Source organism: Ambystoma mexicanum, chromosome 10, assembly GCF_040938575.1.
Source record: "Ambystoma mexicanum isolate Mex_15411 chromosome 10, UKY_AmexF1_1, whole genome shotgun sequence".
In the NCBI taxonomy this organism is placed as follows: domain Eukaryota; kingdom Metazoa; phylum Chordata; class Amphibia; order Caudata; family Ambystomatidae; genus Ambystoma; species Ambystoma mexicanum.
The window spans coordinates 585,910,821-585,936,079 of record NC_090932.1 but is presented as its reverse complement, the minus strand read 5'-3'; positions in this window follow the sequence as shown (position 1 = coordinate 585,936,079).

Genomic DNA, 25,259 nt, shown 5'->3' with positions numbered 1-25,259 from the left:
CTGCGATTTCGACTCTTGGGACGAAAGCCTTCAGCCTATTCACGTGAAACACTTTTGGAGCCTGTCCAGGCCTTCCAAGGTCCACTAAATAGTTAACCTCACCCAGGGGCTCCACCACTGTGTAAGGGCCTGACCATTTGTCCTGTAAAGCTCGAGGCCTTATGGGATTCATGATCAGGACTTGCTGACCAGGTGTAAAGTTGATGAGGGAAGCTTTCTGGTCGCACCAATGTTTCACCAGCGCTTGCCCTGCCTTCAATTTATCACTAGCCAAGCCCATCAGAAGTACCATCCGTTTTCTGAGCCCTAGCACATAATCAACTAAGTTGGTAGTAACAGGGGGAGTGGGCATCTCCCATCCCTCTTTGACGATGGCTAAGGGTCCCCGTACGGGATGACCGAACAGAAGTTCGAAGGGGCTGAAGCCAACACCCTCCTGTGGTGCCTCTCGGTAGGCAAACAGTAAGCATGGTAAAAGAAGATCCCATTTTCTTCTCTGGGGCTCCTCCAGAGCCCCAATCATGCTCTTTAACGTTCTGTTGAAGCGTTCCACCAGACCATTGGTCTGGGGGTGGGATGCAGAAGAGAACTTGTAGGTGACCCCACATTCTTTCCACATAGCCTGCATATACTTCGACATAAAGTTGCTGCCACGATCCGACACAACTTCTTTAGGGAAGCCAACCCTAGTAAATATGCCGAGTAAAGCTTTTGCAACTGACTTGGCAGTTACAGTTTTTAATGGGATGGCCTCAGGATACCTGGTTGCATGGTCGACCAGCACCAGGATAAACCTATTGCCCGAGGATGTTTGCGGGTCAAGGGGACCAACGATGTCGATCCGTACCCTTTCAAATGGTACCCCCACAACTGGGAGCGGTACCAACGGAGCTTGGATTGTCGCGCCAACCTTACCAGACAACTGGCAGGAGGCACAACTCCTGCAGTGACTTTCTACTTGCACCCCCATCTTGGGCCAGTAGAAGTGCATGGATAACCTTTGCTTGGTCCTCTTCATACCAAGGTGACCAGCAAGGGGAACTTCATGCGCCAACTGCAGGAGGAAGGGCCTAAGAGCAAGGGGAACCACCAACCTCCTATGGTCTCCTTCTGTAGACTCTGTGGGCTCACTATACAGGAGTCCACCTTCCCAATAAATCCTATGCGTCCCAGGAGGTTCACCCTCAAGCTGGGAGCAGGCCTGTCTCCTTAGGCCTTCCAGAGATGGGCACTCACGTTGGCCTTTACTGAATTCGTCCCTATCAGGACCTCCTTCAACTAACAAGTCTTTTAGTTCAGGATGATCGTTGGGGTCGAATACTTCAGGCATCGCCACCTCCTCGTCAGGGCCGGGCGATTGACCAACTTCCTCCACCGCAGTGGTAGGCGAGCTCGGGGGAATATTCTCTTTCCCTCGTTGTGACTTGTTGACTCCTTTCGCCTTGGGTTTCCCCTTTGGCTGGGGCGGCGTATTGGACTTGGCCAAGGCTGCCCGTGCTTGAGACCGTGTGTAGGGTCTTTCGGCAGTGTCTCCTACGAGCCCTAAAGCTCTGAGATCATTACCTAACAAGACCTTTCCCGGGACGTTTCTCTGAATGCTCACTGGAATCCTGACTGATGTACCATTTAAAGTAAGATTTACACGTATTACTGGAAACATACGGAGGGGGCCGTCAGCCAACTTAGTGGGCATCAGAGTAGCTCTGGCAACTTCCTCTGAGTCTACCAAGGTAGAATCCACTACAGTGCGACTGCACCCACTATCCCTAAGAGCTGGAGTATCTACTCCATTGATCAGCACACTGTCTTTAAAGTAGTGCTTGGTATTATCCGGAATCCTAGCATAAGCCTCTGCGACTTTAGGCTCCCAGGAACCCAGGGACACTAAAACTACCTCAGCCTCTATTCCGCTGGGAAATGAGTCTGAGGAGAAGGATGCTCCTGTAATCTCTTCTTCCTCGTAGGAGGAGAAGGCCAGATTAGCGGAGTGGACCCCCAAAGGTCTAACCTTACAACGGGGATCCCCCTTCACATGGTCAGTTGCTCCACAAGCAAAACAAGATCCAATGGGTCTGTTTACATAGGGAGGCTTATTGTAACCAGAGTTCTGTTTCGGAGGCGGACCTCCACTACCCTGTGAGTTCTCTTGTGTCTTACCCTTGTTTTTCTTTTTGTGGCCCTTATGGGAAGAAGATTTAGCAGATTCTCCACCCTCCATATCTTTGGACTTTTTCCCTTCCTCCTGCTTACCAGGATGAGTTTTGTCCTTATGGGACACTCGATGTGACACCCATAAGTCTGCTGCAATGGCCAGCTTCTTAGGATCTATCTCCTTCGAATCGGCCAAATGCTGCTTAAGCTCCGGGGAAGAAGAAGCAAAAATGTGTTCCAGCATGACAAGATTTATCATGCCTTCGAAGGTAGAAACCTTATAACCTTCGACCCAGCCAGTTAAGTTTTTCAAGGATTCAGTGACATAAGATACCCAAGTACCACCTTCCTTTTTCTTATACTCTCTAAAACGTTTCAAATATTGGGCCGGAGTCTTCCCAAACTTTAAAATGAGAGTTTGCTTTAGCATTGCGAAATCAGCTCGCTCAGCCTTCGACATTTCCATAATGGCACTACAGCCAGAATGGGGCAGTCTGCTGAGTAGCCAGGCAATCTTATCAGCATTGTCAACTTGTTGAACTTCGCATGCATACTCAAACGCATTCAGCCAGTCCATAATGTCATTCCGTTCTTCATACACACTGAGCAGATCTTTCGGAAACCGTGGATGAGAGGAGGCCCTAGACCCATGTCCAGGACCCTTGGACCCATTTGCAACCTGAAGCTTGGCCAGTTCCAACTGGTGATCCCTGTCTTTTTGTTTTTCTGCCTGTTCGATTTTTAGTTTGGCTATGCTGAATTCAAGCTCCTGCTGCCTAAACCGCAGCTCTTGCTTCTTGAATTCAAGCATAGCCTCCCCATCAGCACTGGCAGAGGAAACATTAGACATCTCGTCCTCCCTGTCCTCGTGGTCGCGATGGATCAATGCAGCGGCAGAACCGTCGGTTCTGCCAGTGAGAGCAGCCCCACCACCTTCTGCACTGTCCTCAGAAGTTATAGCGTCAAGCTGCGCTTCTTGCCACGCCACGATTCTCTGGATCATTTCCAATTTTGTGCCTTGAGAGGAAACACCTCTCTCCGCACACATCTTTTTCAGCGTTTCTGATTTGGAAGCATTTAAAGTTAACAACGTATTTGTTTCCATACTGTTAGATAGGACTATGGCCTTTTTAAAGTTATATTACAACAATTCACTACGTGTACTGGTTGGAATAACCTGAAATGCCTTAGTTCGTGCGCAACACTGGATACCTTCAGTCGTATCCCACCGCTGTACACCAATTTGTTAAGACGGATTCCTGAACTCTGTCCTGGCGGCGCAGAAGTTCAGAAGGCCAACCTAATTACTTGGAACAGGGTAACCTCTGGACGAGCCAGACCAATCAAGGTAGCGATCGCGGCGGTCAAGACTAGGTCTCAAGAGGGGTGAGGGTGACTGAAAGCCCGCAATGAGCACACAAAACCAGAACACTCACAAACTACTCCAAACAGGTGTTATATCAAAAATATATACACATTTATTTTAAGGCCTTTAAAACAATGACCGTAGCGAGAAAATCACAATATCACAATATTAAACCAACACATACCATATCAACACAATATATATACAAATACTACAGTCACAAGCGTTATATGCACGAAATGTGTAGTCCACCTGAAAGGGAAGGAAAACAGGCCGTGCGATAATGCTTTCGACTCAGTTCGCCTTTAGAGGCACCTAACTAGATGGAAGTCCGAGCCTGCGAAGAGTGGAGCCTTGTGCTCAAAGTACCTGCACGCGCTGGTGCCAACGGGCAAAAGGAGAAGCTCTTCGGAGGAAGTCAGGCAGTTCGGGTTAGTGCACAATAGAAGAAGAACAGGTTCCGCGACTCAAGCGCAGCCTCCACAGCGGGCAGAAGCAGAGCGCGAGTACGGACAAAAAGGGTGCTGTTTTACACAGCGGGGAAAAGCAATGGGCTACTGCAGGAGGGCGACCAGATCCTAGCTATGCTACTCACCGGTCCCCGATGCAAGCAGACCCAGGCTTCTCCACTTCAGTTTCAGCAGCTGGCAGGTTCAGAAGAGCAGGGAAAGCCTCGTCATCGTGTAGAGCAAAAAGACGTCCCAATCGTAGAAACCTGCACAGTTTGTTGCCGCAGCAGGACAACGGAGCGGCCGTGTGTATCTGAGCCAAAAGTACACTCCTCCCTTCAGACCTGGGAACGCCAAGTGCACGAAGCGTGGGAGAGTGACAAGGACTCGAGATACTACACAACCTGGCGGCGGTTACAGAGCAAGACTCCCGTGTAAGCTGGTCAGTCAACTGGATGGCCCAGAGACGCTTCCGAAGGCTTACTTGGCAGGAGATGGTGAAGATGCCGGGAATAGCTGTTCCTGCTATTCCAAAGGTCGAAGCACCAGTACAGGCCTTCTGGTTCGATCAAAGGAGGAAAGGGTTTCACAGGACGACAGCAGTGCAAAGGAGGAGTCCTTCAGCGGGTCACCAGCGATTCCTCGGTCCAGCCTCTTGGTTGCAGGATACTTGGCTCCTGTATTCCTTCATTCGTGAGAACTCAGGAGATCGACATGGTAGTGGTGTTTCCAGCCCCCTCTTATCCACGGTTCCCTTCGCGCCAAAACGGAGGGGAGCCAATGGGAGATCCGCTCATCAACACACACACCATTCGTGGACCAATCACGGACCACGGTGGTCCCAGGCATTCACACCACCCTAGACTCTCTGGCACCCAGGATGTGTATTGGGACCAGACATCCCAGCCCACACCCTGGAGGCACACAACCGACATGTAGAAGCCCGCGAAAGCATCCGTGTTTCGCGGGAAAGTACATGCCCAAATAAGGAAGGCCCCGGGTCGCTCGACCTGGGGAAGGTGAAGGGAGCAAGACGGTCAGTGGACAGGACAAAGGAGCCTCGTGGTCTGGCCATTTTGGGAGCCAGGCCACCATTTTGGGTTCAGTGCGAAAAACGCGCTCAGAACGCCAAAAGGAGCTCAAAATACACAAAATGATCGCTGCCACCATTCCAGTCCCTGAATGACTTGCACCGATCAAATACAATCCTAAACGAGTATCTAGGGCCTGTAGAAGGCTAGAGACCAAAGAGAGCTGTAACTTAGCTTACAGTGCCCTCTTGTGTCATGTTGCACGAAAGCCGCAACATGATAAAAGAAACTACGGGAAACAGCGTTCCCCGGTACTGACTGTCTTAAGGGCATGTCAGTTTCCCCGTAAGAAAGGAGCGAAAGCCCAGAGGAGTGCGGCAGAAGGCTGCACTTCTCTGGCAAAGTCAAGAACAAGGTGAAAAACAACAGCAAAAAGTTTAGGGGTTGCCACATGGAAGGAAAATTACCTACAATTACGAAATCTTTCCTAACAATGTTATAGGAAGGATCTCAGGATTGGAATGGGAAGGATTTGGATATCACATCTCTTGCTATAGGAAGGGTCTCAGGATTGGAATGGGAAGGAGTTGGATATCCCTTCTCATACTATAGGAAGGGTCTCAGGTTGGAATGGGAAGGAGTTGGATATCACATCTCATGTTATAGGAAGGGTCTCAGGATTGGAATGGGAAAGATTTGGATATCACATCTCTTGCTATTGGAAGGGTCTCAGGTTTTTTATTAGAAACATTGAGATATCACATCTCATGCTATAGGAAGGGTTTCAGGATTGGAATGGGAAGGAGATGGATATCACATCTCATGTTATAGGAAGGGTCTCAGGATTGGAATGGGAAGGATTTGGATATCACATCTCTTGCTATAGGAAGGGTCTCAGGTTTTTTATTAGAAACATTGAGATATCACATCTCATGCTAAAGGAAGGGTTTCAGGATTGGAATGGGATGGATTTGGATATCATATCTCATGTTATAGGACGGGTCCCAGGTTTGGTATTAGAAGCATTGAGATATCACTTCTCATGCTATCGGAAGGATCTCAGGTTTAGTATTAGAAGCATTGAGATATCACATCTCATGCTATCAGAAGGGTCTCAGGATTGGAATGGGAAGGAGTTGGATATCACATCTCATGCTAAAGGGAGGGTCTCAGGTTTGGAAGGGGAAGGATTTGGATATCACATCTCATGTTATCGGAAGGATCTCAGGTTTGGTATTAGAAGCATTGAGATATCACATCTCATGCTATAGGAAGGGTCTCAGGATTGGAATGGGAAGGAGATTGATATCACATCTCATGCTAAAGGAAGGGTCTCATGTTTGGTAGAAGCATTGAGATATCACATCTCATGCTATAGGAAGGGTCTCAGGATTGAAATGGGAAGGAGTTGGATATCACATCTCATGCCATAGGAAGGGTCTCAGGTTTGGTATAAGCATTGAGATATCACATCTCTGCTATCGGAAGGGTCTCAGGATTGGAATGCGAAGGACTTAGATATCACATCTCATGCTATAGGGAGGGTCTCAGTTTTGATATTAGAAGCATTGAGATATCACATCTCATGCTATCGGAAGGGTCTCAGGATTGGAATGGGAAGGAGCTGGATATCACATCTCTTGCTATAGGAAGGGTCTCAGGTTTTTTATTAGAAACATTGAGATATCACATCTCATGCTAAAGGAAGGGTTTCAGGATTGGAATGGGAAGGATTTGGATATAATATCTCATGTTATAGGACGGGTCCCAGGTTTGGTATTAGAAGCATTGAGATATCACTTCTCATGCTATCGGAAGGATCTCAGGTTTAGTATTAGAAGCATTGAGATATCACATCTCATGCTATCAGAAGGGTCTCAGGATTGGAATGGGAAGGAGTTGGATATCACATCTCATGCTAAAGGGAGGGTCTCAGGTTTGGAAGGGGAAGGATTTGGATATCACATCTCATGTTATCGGAAGGATCTCAGGTTTGGTATTAGAAGCATTGAGATATCACATCTCATGCTATAGGAAGGGTCTCAGGATTGGAATGGGAAGGAGATGGATATCACATCTCATGCTAAAGGAAGGGTCTCATGTTTGGTAGAAGCATTGAGATATCACATCTCATGCTATAGGAAGGGTCTCAGGATTGAAATGGGAAGGAGTTCGATATCACATCTCATGCCATAGGAAGGGTCTCAGGTTTGGTATACGCATTGAGATATCACATCTCTGCTATCGGAAGGGTCTCAGGATTGGAATGGGAAGGTCTTAGATATCACATCTCATGCTATAGGGAGGGTCTCAGTTTTGATATTAGAAGCATTGATATATCACATCTCATGCTATCGGAAGGGTCTCAGGATTGGAATGGGAAGGAGCTGGATATCACATCTCATGCTAAAGGAAGGGTCTCAGGTTTGGAAGGGGAAGGATTTGGATATCACATCTCATGTTATAGGACGGGTCTCAGGTTTGGTATTAGAAGCATTAAGATATCACATCTCATGGTATAGGAAGGGTTTCAGGATTGGAATGGGAAGGAGTTGGATATCATATCTCATGCTATAGGAAGGGTCTCAGGATTGGAATGGGAAGGAGTTTGATATTAAATCTCATGCCATAGGAAGGGTCTCAGGTTTGGTATTAGAAGCATTGAGATATCACATCTCATGCTATAGGAAGTGTCTGAGGATTGGAATGGGAAGGAGTTGGAAATCCCATCTCATGTTATAGGAAGGGTCTCAGGTTTGGTAGAAGCATTGAGATATCACATCTCATGCTATAGGAAGAGTCTCAGGATTGGAATGGGAAGGAGTTGGATATCACGTCTCATGCTATAGGGAGGGTCTCAAGTTTGATATTAGAAGCATTGAGATATCACATCTCATGCTATAGGAAGGGTCTCAGGATTGGAATGGGAAGGAGTTGGATATCACATCTCATGCTATAGGAAGGGTCTCAGGTTTGGTATAAGCAGTGAGATATCACATCTCATGCTATAGGAAGGGCCTCAGGATTGGAATGGGAAGGAGTTGGATATCACATCTCATGTTATAGGAAGGATCTCAGGTTCGGTATTAGAAGCATTGAGACATCACATCTCATGCTATAGGAAGGGTCTCAGGTTGGAATGGGAAGGAGTTGGATATCACATCTCATGTTATAGGTAGGGTCTCAGGATTGAAATGGGAAGGATTTGGATATCACATCTCTTGCTATAGGAAGGGTCTCAGTTTTTTATTAGAAACATTGAGATATCACATCTCATGCTATAGGAGGGGTTTCAGGATTGGAATGGGAAGGATTTGGATATCACATCTCATGCTAAAGGAAGGGTCTCAGGTTTGGAAGGGGAAGGATTTGGATATCATATCTCATGTTATAGGACGGGTCCCAGGTTTGGTATTAGAAGCATTGAGATATCACATCTCATGGTATAGGAAGGGTGTCAGGATTGGAATGGGAAGGTGTTGGATATCACATCTCATCCAATAGGAAGGGTCTCAGGTTTGGAATGGGAAATAATTGGGTATCACATCTCATGTTATAGGAAGGATCTCAGGATTGGAATGGGAAGGAATTGGATATCACTTCTCTTGCTATAGGAAGGGTCTCAGGATTGGAATGGGAAGGAGTTGGATATCCCTTCTCATGCTATAGGAAGGGTCTCAGGATTGGAATGGGAAGGATTTGGATATCACATCTCTTGCTATTGGAAGGGTCTCAGGTTTTTTATTAGAAAAATTGAGATATCACATCTCATGCTATAGGAAGGGTTTCAGGATTGGAATGGGAAGGATTTGGATATCACATCTCTTGCTATTGGAAGGGTCTCAGGTTTTTTATTAGACAAATTGAGATATCACATCTCATGCTATAGGAAGGGTTTCAGGATTGGAATGGGAAGGAGTTGGATATCCCTTCTCATGCTATAGGAAGGGTCTCAGTTTGGAATGGGAAGGAGTTGGATATCACATCTCATGTTATAGGAAGGGTCTCAGGATTGGAATGGGAAGGATTTGGATATCACATCTCTTGCTATTGGAAGGGTCTCAGGTTTTTTATTAGAAAAATTGAGATATCACATCTCATGCTATAGGAAGGGTTTCAGGATTGGAATGGGAAGGAGTTGGATATCACATCTCATGTTATAGGAAGGGTCTCAGGATTGGAATGAGAAGGATTTGGATAACACATCTCTTGCTATAGGAAGGGTCTCAGGTTTTTTATTAGAAACATTGAGATATCACATCTCATGCTAAAGGAAGGGTTTCAGGATTGGAATGGGAAGGATTTGGATATAATATCTCATGTTATAGGACGGGTCCCAGGTTTGGTAGTAGAAGCATTGAGATATCACTTCTCATGCTATCGGAAGGATCTCAGGTTTAGTATTAGAAGCATTGAGATATCACATCTCATGCTATCAGAAGGGTCTCAGGATTGGAATGGGAAGTAGTTGGATATCACATCTCATGCTAAAGGGAGGGTCTCAGGTTTGGAAGGGGAAGGATTTGGATATCACATCTCATGTTATCGGAAGGATCTCAGGTTTGGTATTAGAAGCATTGAGATATCACATCTCATGCTATAGGAAGGGTCTCAGGATTGGTATGGGAAGGAGATGGATATCACATCTCATGCTAAAGGAAGGGTCTCATGTTTGGTAGAAGCATTGAGATATCACATCTCATGCTATAGGAAGGGTCTCAGGATTGAAATGGGAAGGAGTTGGATATCACATCTCATGCCATAGGAAGGGTCTCAGGTTTGGTATAAGCATTGAGATATCACATCTCTGCTATCGGAAGGGTCTCAGGATTGGAATGGGAAGGACTTAGATATCACATCTCATGCTATAGGGAGGGTCTCAGTTTTGATATTAGAAGCATTGAGATATCACATCTCATGCTATCGGAAGGGTCTCAGGATTGGAATGGGAAGGAGCTGGATATCACATCTCATGCTAAAGGAAGGGTCTCAGGTTTGGAAGGGGAAGGATTTGGATATCACATCTCATGTTATAGGACGGGTCTCAGGTTTGGAATTAGAAGCATTAAGATATCACATCTCATGGTATAGGAAGGGTTTCAGGATTGGAATGGGAAGGAGTTGGATATCATATCTCATGCTATAGGAAGGGTCTCAGGATTGGAATGGGAAGGAGTTTGATATCAAATCTCATGCCATAGGAAGGGTCTCAGGTTTGGTATTAGAAGCATTGAGATATCACATCTCATGCTATAGGAAGTGTCTGAGGATTGGAATGGGAAGGAGTTGGATATCCCATCTCATGTTATAGGAAGGGTCTCAGGTTTGGTAGAAGCATTGAGATATCACATCTCATGCTATAGGAAGAGTCTCAGGATTGGAATGGGAAGGAGTTGGATATCACGTCTCATGCTATAGGGAGGGTCTCAAGTTTGATATTAGAAGCATTGAGATATCACATCTCATGCTATAGGAAGGGTCTCAGGATTGGAATGGGAAGGAGTTGGATATCACATCTCATGCCATAGGAAGGGTCTCAGGTTTGGTAGAAGCATTGAGATATCACATCTCATGCTATAGGAAGAGTCTCAGGATTGGAATGGGAAGGAGTTGGATATCACGTCTCATGCTATAGGGAGGGTCTCAAGTTTGATATTAGAAGCATTGAGATATCACATCTCATGCCATAGGAAGGGTCTCAGGCTTGGTATAAGCATTGAGATATCACATCTATGCTATCCGAAGGGTCTCAGGATTGGAATGGGAAGGAGTTGGATATCCCATCTCATGTCATAGGAAGGGTCTCAGGTTTGGTATTAGAAGCATTGAGATATCACATCTCATGTTATAGGAAGGATCTCAGGATTGGAATGGGAAGGATTTGGATATCACATCTCTTGCTATAGGAAGGGTCTCAGGATTGGAATGGGAAGGAGTTGGATATCCCTTCTCATGCAATAGGAAGGGTCTCAGGTTGGTATGGGAAGGAGTTGGATATCACATCTCATGTTATAGGTAGGGTCTCAGGATTGGAATGGGAAGGATTTGGATATCACATCTCTTGCTATTGGAAGGGTCTCAGGTTTTTTATTAGAAACATTGAGATATCACATCTCATGCTATAGGAAGGGTTTCAGGATTGGAATGGGAAGGAGTTGGATATCACATCTCATGTTATAGGAAGGGTCTCAGGTTGGAATGGGAAGGAGTTGGATATCACATCTCATGTTATAGGTAGGGTCTCAGGATTGAAATGGGAAGGATTTGGATATCACATCTCTTGCTATAGGAAGGGTCTCAGTTTTTTATTAGAAACATTGAGATATCACATCTCATGCTATAGGAGGGGTTTCAGGATTGGAATGGGAAGGATTTGGATATCACATCTCATGCTAAAGGAAGGGTCTCAGGTTTGGAAGGGGAAGGATTTGGATATCATATCTCATGTTATAGGACGGGTCCCAGGTTTGGTATTAGAAGCATTGAGATATCACATCTCATGGTATAGGAAGGGTGTCAGGATTGGAATGGGAAGGTGTTGGATATCACATCTCATCCAATAGGAAGGGTCTCAGGTTTGGAATGGGAAATAATTGGGTATCACATCTAATGTTATAGGAAGGATCTCAGGATTGGAATGGGAAGGATTTGGATATCACATCTCTTGCTATAGGAAGGGTCTCAGGATTGGAATGGGAAGGAGTTGGATATCCCTTCTCATGCTATAGGAAATGTCTCAGGTTGGAATGGGAAGGAGTTGGATATCACATCTCATGTTATAGGAAGGGTCTCAGGATTGGAATGGGAAGGATTTGGATAGCACATCTCTTGCTATTGGAAGGGTCTCAGGTTTTTTATTAGAAACATTGAGATATCACATCTCATGCTATAGGAAGGGTTTCAGGATTGGAATGGGAAGGAGTTGGATATCACATCTCATGTTATAGGAAGGGTCTCAGGTTGGAATGGGAAGGAGTTGGATATCACATCTCATGTTATAGGTAGGGTCTCAGGATTGAAATGGGAAGGATTTGGATATCACATCTCTTGCTATAGGAAGGGTCTCAGTTTTTTATTAGAAACATTGAGATATCACATCTCATGCCATAGGAAGGGTCTCAGGATTGGTATGGGAAGGAGATGGATATCACATCTCATGCTAAAGGAAGGGTCTCATGTTTGGTAGAAGCATTGAGATATCACATCTCATGCTATAGGAAGGGTCTCAGGATTGAAATGGGAAGGAGTTGGATATCACATCTCATGTTATAGGAAGGGTCTCAGGTTGGAATGGGAAGGAGTTGGATATCACATCTCATGTTATAGGTAGGGTCTCAGGATTGAAATGGGAAGGATTTGGATATCACATCTCTTGCTATAGGAAGGGTCTCAGTTTTTTATTAGAAACATTGAGATATCACATCTCATGCCATAGGAGGGGTTTCAGGATTGGAATGGGAAGGATTTGGATATCACATCTCATGCTAAAGGAAGGGTCTCAGGTTTGGAAGGGGAAGGATTTGGATATCATATCTCATGTTATAGGACGAGTCCCAGGTTTGGTATTAGACGCATTGAGATATCACATCTCATGGTATAGGAAGGGTGTCAGGATTGGAATGGGAAGGTGTTGGATATCACATCTCATCCAATAGGAAGGGTCTCAGGTTTGGAATGGGAAATAATTGGGTATCACATCTCATGTTATAGGAAGCATCTCAGGATTGGAATGGGAAGGATTTGGATATCACATCTCTTGCTATAGGAAGGGTCTCAGGATTGGAATGGGAAGGAGTTGGATATCCCTTCTCATGCTATAGGAAGGGTCTCAGGTTGGAATGGGAAGGAATTGGATATCACATCTCATGTTATAGGAAGGGTCTCAGGATTGGAATGGGAAGGATTTGGATATCACAAGTCTTGCTTTTGGAAGGGTCTCAGGTTTTTTATTAGAAACATTGAGATATCACATCTCATGCTATAGGAAGGGTTTCAGGATTGGAATGGGAAGGAGTTGGATATCACATCTCATGTTATAGGAAGGGTCTCAGGATTGGAATGGGAAGGATTTGGATATCACATCTCTTGCTATAGGAACGGTCTCAGGTTTTTTATTAGAAACATTGAGATATCACATCTCATGCTAAAGGAAGGGTTTCAGGATTGGAATGGGAAGGATTTGGATATCATATCTCATGTTATAGGACGGGTCCCAGGTTTGGTATTAGAAGCATTGAGATATCACTTCTCATGCTATCGGAAGGGTCTCAGGATTGGAATGGGAAGGAGTTGGATATCACATCTCATGCTAAAGGGAGGGTCTCGGGTTTGGAAGGGGAAGGATTTGGATATCACATCTCATGTTATCGGAAGGATCTCAGGTTTGGTATTAGAAACATTGAGATATCACATCTCATGCTCTAGGAAGGGTCTCAGGATTGGAATGGGAAGGAGATGGATATCACATCTCATGCTAAAGGAAGGGTCTCATGTTTGGTAGAAGCATTGAGATATCACATCTCATGCTATAGGAAGGGTCTCAGGATTGAAATGGGAAGGAGTTGGATATCACATTTCATGCCATAGGAAGGGTCTCAGGTTTAGTATAAGCATTGAGATATCACATCTCTGCTATCGGAAGGGTCTCAGGATTGGAATGGGAAGGACTTAGATATCACATCTCATGCTATAGGGAGGGTTTCAGTTTTGATATTAGAAGCATTGAGATATCACATCTCATGCTATCGGAAGGGTCTCAGGATTGGAATGGGAAGGAGCTGGATATCACATCTCTTGCTATAGGAAGGGTCTCAGGTTTTTTATTAGAAACATTGAGATATCACATCGCATGCTAAAGGAAGGGTTTCAGGATTGGAATGGGAAGGATTTGGATATAATATCTCATGTTATAGGACGGGTCTCAGGTTTGGTATTAGAAGCATTGAGATATCACTTCTCATGCTATCGGAAGGATCTCAGGTTTAGTATTAGAAGCATTGAGATATCACATCTCATGCTAAAGGAAGGGTCTCATGTTTGGTAGAAGCATTGAGATATCACATCTCATGCTATAGGAAGGGTCTCAGGATTGAAATGGGAAGGAGTTGGATATCACATTTCATGCCATAGGAAGGGTCTCAGGTTTAGTATAAGCATTGAGATATCACATCTCTGCTATCGGAAGGGTCTCAGGATTGGAATGGGAAGGACTTAGATATCACATCTCATGCTATAGGGAGGGTTTCAGTTTTGATATTAGAAGCATTGAGATATCACATCTCATGCTATCGGAAGGGTCTCAGGATTGGAATGGGAAGGAGCTGGATATCACATCTCTTGCTATAGGAAGGGTCTCAGGTTTTTTATTAGAAACATTGAGATATCACATCGCATGCTAAAGGAAGGGTTTCAGGATTGGAATGGGAAGGATTTGGATATAATATCTCATGTTATAGGACGGGTCTCAGGTTTGGTATTAGAAGCATTGAGATATCACTTCTCATGCTATCGGAAGGATCTCAGGTTTAGTATTAGAAACATTGAGATATCACATCTCATGCTCTAGGAAGGGTCTCAGGATTGGAATGGGAAGGAGATGGATATCACATCTCATGCTAAAGGAAGGGTCTCATGTTTGGTAGAAGCATTGAGATATCACATCTCATGCTATAGGAAGGGTCTCAGGATTGAAATGGGAAGGAGTTGGATATCACATTTCATGCCATAGGAAGGGTCTCAGGTTTAGTATAAGCATTGAGATATCACATCTCTGCTATCGGAAGGGTCTCAGGATTGGAATGGGAAGGACTTAGATATCACATCTCATGCTATAGGGAGGGTTTCAGTTTTGATATTAGAAGCATTGAGATATCACATCTCATGCTATCGGAAGGGTCTCAGGATTGGAATGGGAAGGAGCTGGATATCACATCTCTTGCTATAGGAAGGGTCTCAGGTTTTTTATTAGAAACATTGAGATATCACATCGCATGCTAAAGGAAGGGTCTCAGGATTGGAATGGGAAGGAGTTGGATATCACATCTCATGCTAAAGGGAGGGTCTCAGGTTTGGAAGGGGAAGGATTTGGATATCACATCTCATGTTATCGGAAGGATCTCAGGTTTGGTATTAGAAGCATTGAGATATCACATCTCATGCTATAGGAAGGGTCTCAGGATTGGAATGGGAAGGAGATGGATATCACATCTCATGCTAAAGGAAGGGTCTCATGTTTGGTAGAAGCATTGAGATATCACATCTCATGCTATAGGAAGGGTCTCAGGATTGAAATGGGAAGGAGTTGGATATCACATCTCATGCCATAGGAAGGGTCTCAGGTTTGGTATAAGCATTGAGATATCACATCTCTGCTATCTCAGGATTGGAATGGGAAGGACTTAGATATCACATCTCATGCTATAGGGAGGGTCTCAGTTTTGATATTAGAAGCATTGAGATATCACATCTCATGCTATCGGAAGGGTCTCAGGATTGGAATGGGAAGGAGCTGGATATCACATCTCATGCTAAAGGAAGGGTCTCAGGTTTGGAAGGGGAAGGATTTGGATATCACATCTCATGTTATATAGGACGGGTCTCAGGTTTGGTATTAGAAGCATTAAGATATCACATCTCATGGTATAGGAAGGGTCTCAGGATTGGAATGGGAAGGAGTTTGATATCAAATCTCATGCCATAGGAAGGGTCTCAGGTTTGGTATTAGAAGCATTGAGATATCACATCGCATGCTATAGGAAGTGTCTGAGGATTGGAATGGGAAGGAGTTGGATATCCCATCTCATGTTATAGGAAGGGTCTCAGGTTTGGTAGAAGCATTGAGTTATCACATCTCATGCTATAGGAAGAGTCTCAGGATTGGAATGGGAAGGAGTTGGATATCACGTCTCATGCTATAGGGAGGGTCTCAAGTTTGATATTAGAAGCATTGAGATATCACATCTCATGCTATAGGAAGGGTCTCAGGTTTGGTATAAGCAGTGAGATATCACATCTCATGCTATAGGAAGGGTCTCAGGATTGGAATGGGAAGGAGTTGGATATCACATCTCATGTTATAGGAAGGATCTCAGGTTTGGTATTAGAAGCATTGAGACATCACATCTCATGCTATAGGAAGGGTCTCAGGATTGGAATGGGAAGGAGTTGGATATCCCATCTCATGTCATAGGAAGGGTCTCAGGTTTGGTATTAGAAGCATTGAGATATCACATCTCATGCTATAGGAAGGGTCTCAGGATTGGAATGGGAAGGACTTGGATATCACATCTCATGCTGTAGGAAGGGTCTCAGGCTTGGTATAAGCATTGAGATATCACATCTCTGCTATCCGAAGGGTCTCAGGATTGGAATGGGAAGGCGTTGGATATCCCATCTCATGTCATAGGAAGGGTCTCAGGTTTGGTATTAGAAGCATTGAGATATCACATCTCATGCTATAGGAAGGGTCTCAGGATTGGAATGGGAAGGACTTGGATATCACATCTCATGCTGTAGGGAGGGTCTCAAGTTTGATATTAGAAGCATTGAGATATCACATCTCATGATATCGGAAAGGTCTCAGGATTGGAATGGGAAGGAGTTGGATATCACATCTCATGATAAAGGAAGGGTCTCAGGATTGGAATGGGAAGGACTTGGATATCACATCTCATGTTATAGGAAGGATCTCAGGTTTGGTATTAGAAGCATTGAGATATCACTTCTCATGCTATCGGAAGGATCTCAGGTTTAGTATTAGAGGCATTGAAATATCACATCTCATGCTATCGGAAGGGTATCAGGATTGGATTTGGAAGTAGTTGGATATCCCATCTCATGCTATAGGAAGGGGCTCAGGTTTGGAAGGGGAAGGAGTTGGATATCACATTTCATGTTAGAGGTAGAATCTCAGGTTTGATATTAGAAGCATTGAGATAGCACATCTCATGCTATCGGAAGGGTCTCCGGATTGGAATGGGAAGGAGTTGGATATCACATCTCATGCTAAAGGAAAGGTCTCAGGTTTGGAAGGGGAAGGATTTGGATCTCACATCTCATGTTTTAGGACGGGTCTCAGGTTTGGTATTAGAAGCATTGAGATATGACATCTCATGGTATAATAAGGGTCTCAGGATTGGAATGGGAAGGAGTTGGATATCACATCTCATGCTATAGGAAGGCTCTCAGGTTTGGAAGGGGAAGGAGTTGGATATCACATTTCCCATCTCATGCTATAGGAAGGGTCTCAGGTTTGGTATTAGAAGCATTGAGATATCACATCTCATGCTATAGGAAGGGTCTCAGGATTGGAATGGGAAGGAGTTGGATATCACATCTCATGCTAAAGGAAGGGTCTCAGGTTTGGTAGATAGCATGAGATGGGATATCCAACTACTTCCAAATCCAATCCTGATACCCTTCCGATAGCATGAGAAGTGATATCTCAATGCTTCTAATACCAAACCTGAGATCCTTCCTATAACATGAGATGTGATATCCAAATCCTTCCCCTTCCAAATCTGAGACCCTCCCTTTAGCATGAGATGTGATATCCAACACCTTCCCATCCCAATCCTGAGACCCTTCTGATAGCATGAGATGTGATATCTTAATGCCTCTAATTCCAAACCTGCGATTCTACCTCTAACATGAAATGTGGTATCCAACTCCTTCCCCTTCCAAACCTGAGAGCCTTCCTATAGCATGAGATGTGATAGCCAAGTCCTTCCCATTCCAATCCTGAGACCCTTCCTTTATCATGAGATTTGATATCCAACTCCTTCCCATTCCAATCCTGAGACCCTTCCGATATCATGAGATGTGATATCTCAATGCTTCTAATATCAAACTTGAGACCCTTCCTATAACATGAGATGGGATATCCAACTCCTTCCCATTCCAATCCCGAGACCCTTCCTATAGCATGAGATGTGATGTCTCAATGCTTCTAATACCAAACCTGAGACTCTTCCTATAACATGAGATGGGATATCCAACTCCTTCCCATTCCAATCCTGATACCCTTCCGATAGCAGAGATGTGATATCTCAATGCTTATACCAAACCTGAGATCCTTCCTATGGCATGAGATGTCATATACAACTTCCAATTCCAATCCTGAGACCCTTCCTATAGCATGGGATGTGGTGATATCTCAATGCTTATACCAAACCTGAGACCCTTCCTATAGCATGAGATGTGAAGTCTCAATGCTTCTAATACCAAACCTGAGTTCCTTCCTATAGCATGAGATGTGATATCTCAATGCTTCTATCAAACCTGAGACCCTTCCTTTAGCATGAGATGTGATATCCAACTCCTTGCCATTCCAATCCTGAGACCCTTCCTATAGCATGAGATGTGATATCTCAATGCTTCTAATACCAAACCTGAGATCCTTCCTATAACATGAGATGTGATATCCAACTCCTTCCCATTCCAAACCTGAGACCCTTCCGATAGCATGAGATGTGATATCTCAATGCTTCAAAAACCAAACATGAGAACCATCCTATAACATGAGATGTGAAATCCAAATCCTTCCCTTCCCAAACCTGAGACTCTTCCCATAACATGAGATGTGATATCTCAATGCTTCTACCAAACCTGAAACCCTTCCTATAGCATGAGATGTGATATCCAACTCCTTCCCATTCCAATCCTGAGACACTTCCTATAGCATGAGATGTGATATCACAATGCTTCTAATACCAAACCTGAGACCCGTCCTATAACATGAGATGTGATATCCAAATCCTTCCTCTTCCAAACCTGAGACCCTTCCTTTAGCATGAGATGTGATATCCAGCTCCTCCCATTCCAATCCTGAGACCCTTCCGATAGCATGAGATGTGATATTTCAATGCTTATACCAAACCTGAGACCCTTCCTATAGCATGAGATGTGATATCTAAGTCCTTCCCATTCCAATCCTGAGACCCTTCCTATAGCATGAGATGTGATATCTCAATGCTTCTACCAAACCTGAGACCCTTCCTTTAGCATGAGATGTGATATCCAACTCCTTCCCATTCCAATCCTGAGACCCTTCCTATAGCATGAGATGTGATATCTCAATACTTCTAATACCAAACCTGAGATCCTTCCGATAACATGAGATGTGATATCCAAATCCTTCCCCTTCCAAACCTGAGACCCTCCCTTTAGCATGAGATGTGATATCCAACTCCTTCCCATTCCAATCCTGAGACCCTTCTGATAGCATGAGATGTGATATCTCAATGCTTCTAATACCAAACCTGAGATCCTTCCGATAGCATGAGATGTGATATCTCAATGCTTCTAATACCAAACCTGAGATCCTTCCTATAACATGAGATGTGATATCCAAATCCTTCCCCTTCCAATTCTGAGACCCTCCCTTTAACATGAGATGTGATATCCAACTCCTTCCCATTCCAACCTGAGACCCTTCCTATAGCATGAGATGTGATATCTCAATGCTTATACCAAACCTGAGACCCTTCCTATAACATGAGATGGGATATCCAACTCCTTCCCATTCCAATCCTGAGACACTTCCGATAGCAGAGATGTGATATCTCAATGCTTATACCAGACCTTAGACCCTTCCTATAACATGAGATCGGATATCCAACTCCTTCCCGTTCCAAACCTGAGACCCTTCCTTTAGCATGAGATGTGATATCCAACACCTTCCCATCCCAATCCTGAGACCCTTTTGATAGCATGAGATGTGATATCTTAATGCCTCTAATTCCAAACCTGCGATTCTACCTCTAACATGAAATGTGGTATCCAACTCCTTCCCCTTCCAAACCTGAGAGCCTTCCTATAGCATGAGATGTGATAGCCAAGTCCTTCCCATTCCAATCCTGAGACCCTTCCGTTATCATGAGATTTGATATCCAACTCCTTCCCATTCCAATCCTGAGACCCTTCCGATATCATGAGATGTGATATCTCAATGCTTCTAATATCAAACTTGAGACCCTTCCTATAACATGAGATGGGATATCCAACTCCTTCCCATTCCAATCCCGAGACCCTTCCTATAGCATGAGATGTGATGTCTCAATGCTTCTAATACCAAACCTGAGACTCTTCCTATAACATGAGATGGGATATCCAACTCCTTCCCATTCCAATCCTGATACCCTTCCGATAGCAGAGATGTGATATCTCAATGCTTATACCAAACCTGAGATCCTTCCTATGGCATGAGATGTCATATACAACTTCCAATTCCAATCCTGAGACCCTTCCTATAGCATGGGATGTGGTGATATCTCAATGCTTATACCAAACCTGAGACCCTTCCTATAGCATGAGATGTGAAGTCTCAATGCTTCTAATACCAAACCTGAGATCCTTCCTATAGCATGAGATGTGATATCTCAATGTTTATACCAAACCTGATAACCCTTCCTATGGCATGAGATGTGATATCCAACTCCTTCCCATTCCAATCCTGAGTTCCTTCCTATAGCATGAGATGTGATATCTCAATGCTTCTATCAAACCTGAGACCCTTCCTTTAGCATGAGATGTGATATCCAACTCCTTGCCATTCCAATCCTGAGACCCTTCCTATAGCATGAGATGTGATATCTCAATGCTTCTAATACCAAACCTGAGATCCTTCCTATAACATGAGATGTGATATCCAACTCCTTCCCATTCCAAACCTGAGACCCTTCCGATAGCATGAGATGTGATATCTCAATGCTTCAAAAACCAAACATGAGAACCATCCTATAACATGAGATGTGAAATCCAAATCCTTCCCTTCCCAAACCTGAGACTCTTCCCATAACATGAGATGTGATATCTCAATGCTTCTACCAAACCTGAAACCCTTCCTATAGCATGAGATGTGATATCCAACTCCTTCCCATTCCAATCCTGAGACACTTCCTATAGCATGAGATGTGATATCACATTGCTTCTAATACCAAACCTGAGACCCGTCCTATAACATGAGATGTGATATCCAAATCCTTCCCCTTCCAAACCTGAGACCCTTCCTTTAGCATGAGATGTGATATCCAGCTCCTCCCATTCCAATCCTGAGACCCTTCCGATAGCATGAGATGTGATATTTCAATGCTTATACCAAACCTGAGACCCTTCCTATAGCATGAGATGTGATATCTAAGTCCTTCCCATTCCAATCCTGAGACCCTTCCTATAGCATGAGATGTGATATCTCAATGCTTCTACCAAACCTGAGACCCTTCCTTTAGCATGAGATGTGATATCCAACTCCTTCCCATTCCAATCCTGAGACCCTTCCTATAGCATGAGATGTGATATCTCAATACTTCTAATACCAAACCTGAGATCCTTCCGATAACATGAGATGTGATATCCAAATCCTTCCCCTTCCAAACCTGAGACCCTCCCTTTAGCATGAGATGTGATATCCAACTCCTTCCCATTCCAATCCTGAGACCCTTCTGATAGCATGAGATGTGATATCTCAATGCTTCTAATACCAAACCTGAGATCCTTCCGATAGCATGAGATGTGATATCTCAATGCTTCTAATACCAAACCTGAGATCCTTCCTATAACATGAGATGTGATATCCAAATCCTTCCCCTTCCAATTCTGAGACCCTCCCTTTAACATGAGATGTGATATCCAACTCCTTCCCATTCCAACCTGAGACCCTTCCTATAGCATGAGATGTGATATCTCAATGCTTATACCAAACCTGAGACCCTTCCTATAACATGAGATGGGATATCCAACTCCTTCCCATTCCAATCCTGAGACACTTCCGATAGCAGAGATGTGATATCTCAATGCTTATACCAGACCTTAGACCCTTCCTATAACATGAGATCGGATATCCAACTCCTTCCCGTTCCAAACCTGAGACCCTTCCTTTAGCATGAGATGTGATATCCAGCTCCTTCCCATTCCAATCCTGAGACACTTCCGATAGCATGAGATGTGATATCTCAATGCTTCTAATATCAAAACGGAAACCCTCCCTATAGCATGATATGTGATATCCAACTCCTTCCCATTCCAATCCTGAGACCCTTCCTATAGCATGAGATGTGATATCTCAATACTTCTAATACCAAACCTGAGATCCTTGCGATAACATGAGATGTGATATCCAAATCCTTCCCCTTCCAAACCTGAGACCCTCCCTTTAGCATGAGATGTGATATCCAACTCCTTCCCATTCCAATCCTGAGACCCTTCTGATAGCATGAGATGTGATATCTCAATGCTTATACCAAACCTGAGACCCTTCCTATAACATGAGATGGGATATCCAACTCCTTCCCATTCCAATCCTGAGACACTTCCGATAGCAGAGATGTGATATCTCAATGCTTATACCAGACCTTAGACGCTTCCTATAACATGAGATCGGATATCCAACTCCTTCCCGTTCCAAACCTGAGACCCTTCCTTTAGCATGAGATGTGATATCCAGCTCCTTCCCATTCCAATCCTGAGACACTTCCGATAGCATGAGATGTGATATCTCAATGCTTCTAATATCAAAACGGAAACCCTCCCTATAGCATGATATGTGATATCTAAGTCCTTCCCATTCCAATCCTGAGACCCTTCCTATAGCATGAGATGTGATATCTCAATACTTCTAATACCAAACCTGAGATCCTTCCGATAACATGAGATGTGATATCCAAATCCTTCCCCTTCCAAACCTGAGACCCTCCCTTTAGCATGAGATGTGATATCCATCTCCTTCCCATTCCAATCCTGAGACCCTTCTGATAGCATGAGATGTGATATCTCAATGCTTCTAATACCAAACCTGAGATCCTTCCGATAGCATGAGATGTGATATCTCAATGCTTCTAATACCAAACCTGAGATCCTTCCTATAACATGAGATGTGATATCCAAATCCTTCCCCTTCCAATTCTGAGACCCTCCCTTTAACATGAGATGTGATATCCAACTCCTTCCCATTCCAACCTGAGACCCTTCCTATAGAATGAGATGTGATATCTCAATGCCTCTAATACCAAACCTGAGACCCTTCCTATAACATGAGATGTGATATCCAACTCCTTCCCGTTCCAAACCTGAGACTCTTCCTTTAGCATGAGATGTGATATCCAGCTCCTTCCCATTCCAATCCTGAGACACTTCCGATAGCATGAGATGTGATATCTCAATGCTTCTAATATCAAAACTGAGACCCTCCCTATAGCATGATATGTGATATCTAAGTCCTTCCCATTCCAATCCTGAGACCCTTCCTATAGCATGAGATGTGATATCTCAATGCTTCTACCAAACCTGAGACCCTTCCTTTAGCATGAGATGTGATATCCAACTCCTTCCCATTCCAATCCTGAGACCCTTCCTATAGCATGAGATGTGATATCTCAATACTTCTAATACCAAACCTGAGATCCTTCCTATAACATGAGATGTGATATCTCAATGCTTCTAATACCAAACCTGAGACCCTTCCTACAGCATGCGATGTGATATCTCACTGCTTATACCAAACCTGAGACCCTTCCTATAGCATGAGATGTGATATCCAACTCCTTCCCATTCCAATCCTGAGACCCTTCCTATAGCATGAGATGTGATATCTCAATGCTTCTAATATCAAACTTGAGAGCCTCCCTATAGCATGAGATGTGATATCCAAGTCCTTCCCATTCCAATCCTGAGACACTTCCTATAGCATGAGATGTGATATCTCAATGCTTCTAATACCAAACCTGAGACTCTTCCTATAACATGAGATGGGATATCCAACTACTTCCCATTCCAATCCTGAGACCCTTCCGATAGCAGAGATGTGATATCTCAATGCTTATACCAAACCTGAGACCCTTCCTACGGCATGAGATGTCATATACAACTCCTTCCCATTCCAATCCTGAGACCCTTCCTATAGCATGAGATGTGATATCTCAATGCTTATACCAAACCTGAGACCCTTCCTATAGCATGAGATGTGATATCCAACTCCTTCCCATTCCAATCCTGAGACCCTTCCTATAGCATGAGATGTGATATCTCAATGCTTATACCAAATCTGAGACCCTTCCTACGGCATGAGATGTCATATACAACTCCTTCCCATTCCAATCCTGAGACCCTTCCTATAGCATGAGATGTGATATCTCAATGCTTATACCAAACCTGAGACCCTTCCTATAGCATGAGATGTGATATCCAACTCCTTCCCATTCCAATCCTGAGACCCTTCCTATAGCATGAGATGTGATATCTCAATGCTTATACCAAACCTGAGAACTTTCCTATAACATGAGATGGGATATCCAACTCCTTCCCATTCCAATCCTGAGACACTTCCGATAGCAGAGATGTGATATCTCAATGCTTATACCAGACCTTAGACCCTTCCTATAACATGAGATCGGATATCCAACTCCTTCCCGTTCCAAACCTGAGACCCTTCCTTTAGCATGAGATGTGATATCCAGCTCCTTCCCATTCCAATCCTGAGACACTTCCGATAGCATGAGATGTGATATCTCAATGCTTCTAATATCAAAACGGAAACCCTCCCTATAGCATGATATGTGATATCTAAGTCCTTCCCATTCCAATCCTGAGACCCTTCCTATAGCATGAGATGTGATATCTCAATGCTTCTACCAAACCTGAGACCCTTCCTTGAGCATGAGATGTGATATCCAACTCCTTCCCATTCCAATCCTGAGACCCTTCCTATAGCATGAGATGTGATATCTCAATACTTCTAATACCAAACCTGAGATCCTTCCGATAACATGAGATGTGATATCCAAATCCTTCCCCTTCCAAACCTGAGACCCTCCATTTAGCATGAGATGTGATATCCAACTCCTTCCCATTCCAATCCTGAGACCCTTCTGATAGCATGAGATGTGATATCTCAATGCTTCTAATACCAAACCTGAGATCCTTCCGATAGCATGAGATGTGATATCTCAATGCTTCTAATACCAAACCTGAGATCCTTCCTATAACATGAGATGTGATATCCAAATCCTTCCCCTTCCAATTCTGAGACCCTCCCTTTAACATGAGATGTGATATCCAACTCCTTCCCATTCCAACCTGAGACCCTTCCTATAGCATGAGATGTGATATCTCAATGCCTCTAATACCAAACCTGAGATCCTTCCTCTAACATGAAATGTGATATCCAACTCCTTCCCTTTCCAAACATGAGAGCCTATCTATAGCATGAGATGTGATATCCAAGTCCTTCCCATTCCAATCCTTAGACCCTTCCTACAGCATGCAATATGA